The sequence below is a fragment of the Canis lupus genome, chromosome 22 (assembly GCF_003254725.2).
Source record: "Canis lupus dingo isolate Sandy chromosome 22, ASM325472v2, whole genome shotgun sequence".
Taxonomy (NCBI): Eukaryota; Metazoa; Chordata; class Mammalia; order Carnivora; family Canidae; genus Canis; species Canis lupus.
The window spans coordinates 3,169,340-3,171,417 of NC_064264.1; positions in this window are offsets into that span (position 1 = coordinate 3,169,340).

The window sequence follows — 2,078 nt, forward strand, 5'->3', positions numbered from 1 at the left end:
CTATAAACCAAGCTGACATACTGATACTCAGTTTGATATTATGTTAGTATCAAATATTCTCTCAAAATTTGCAAAACAAATTTTAGTTGTTTCCATATTACAAAAAGAGATGATCTTATAAAAGTCAACATCCTTTCTTCTACAGTAAGCACTGAGACAAAAGAGTCAAGCTTATTTATTATTCTCCTTTCAACCAATACACTTGGGCAGACAGAAATCACAAACTCCTTTAGGGTAGAGCTTAATGCTGTTACCTGCACATATGGTCACTTGTTGAATATTTCTTATTGACCACCAGGGAGTTGGATTTTCTGGATCATCCAATAGAAAATATTTACTATGGAAACAATGTTGACTTTTTGAAAGAATAGATCACAATTAGGATTACATATTTGAGGTATCTGATATTCTAAACACTTGATAAAATTATTTCTATTTCAAGTCTCTGTACCATTCACATGATCCAGACCCCAAAACATGCAGATTTTCAACAAGCAGGACCTTACTCAGAATGTTATTTCCAAGATGTCTTTACTTGTGAATCAATCTGAATTTCAATCCAGTCTTTGCCATCTTTTATTCTCCAGGGATTCAGCATTAGCACATTCAAGGGATCCCTATAGTAGAGGGAATTTGGACCTCAGATACTAAAATAATAGATTTTTCTTTCTACTCCAGTCACTGAAGACACAACTCCCAGGTCCCTTTAATATGGGGAAAAAAAACTAGTACCAAACCTGAGGTGCATGCAACTTGCATTCCGTGGCAATTCCAACCCCTAAATAAGATTCTGAAACTAAAAGGAAAAAGCAAAAAGGGAAGGTTTGGTTTGGTTTGACATTAGCAGCCACTGAAATCTATACAATGATGCCAATTTTTTAGGAGACTACCTAAAGCCATGTTAAATACATTGAACAAAATTAACTCAGTAAATATCTACTAAGTAGTATGTGTCAGGTGCTATTCTATTAACAAAAAGTCTGTGCTCTCAGGGAACTTAATGTTTTACTTGGAAAGACAAAAACAAATACAAAAATTAAATATGTAATAGGTCAGATGATGATAAGCACCATGAAGAAAATAAGGCATGGTGGTAGGTTATGGCCAGGAGGGTGCAGAAGTGGGCAGATTGCAAGTCTTAGACCCTACTGGAGTGCAGGCATAGATCATGGAAGATTGTCAAAGCCGCAAGGACACTGGGCTCCAAGGCCTTGTTGTTCAGGGTTACTATGAGGCAGAATAAGAGATCACAGGTGGTTTCTGGTTGTTGAATGGCTACAAGGGAGTGAAGGGATGAGACAGAGACCACAGTTTTATGCTTCTCTACCCTAGTGGACATCTCACTTCACGTGGGGACTGTGGAGACCAAACCCCAGAGAGGCCTCCATGAGAAAACAAGGGAGTCTATGAGAAAGTGTCCCCAATCACTTTGTTATTCTTTGCATTGAGGAGTAGCTGTTTCAGGAACTTTGAGCCAAGTTCTAATCATTTCAGCCCATCCTCAAACTTGAAAAGTCTGCAAGGTCTGGCTTGGGTGGGCCTAAGAATACAATACAGATAGCTTTGGGGGTGAAAGTGGGACCCATATTACAAAGGGAAGACCTATAGAATAAAGTGACGGTGAGCACAGACAAGAATAGAGTAAGGCAGTGTGCCTTGAGATATATGTGGGGGCTACAGAGAGCCGGATTACTGACTGAGATACAAGTGCAATGCCTAAGACAGGATTGTTCTTGGTCAGTACAAAGCAAAGTGAGGCAGCTGTGTGACTGGAGAGGAGCAGAGAAGGGCCAGATGGTCAGAGAAGATGTGAGGAAAAGATTCCGAGAGGCTGTATGACTCACGGCCTTACTGATCATTTTAAGAACTTTGGTTTTTATTCCAAATAGGAATGTTGGATTTTGAGCAGGGTGACCTGATGGGACTGAGACTGAGAAAGGATCACACTCCAGCTATTTAGAATAAGCTCTAGGTGCCAAAGATGGGAGTAGGAAGACCACTTAGGAGGTTTTGGCACCAATCCAAACAAGAGATGATAGTAGCTTTTACTAGTGTTACTAGCATTAGGAGGAGTAAAA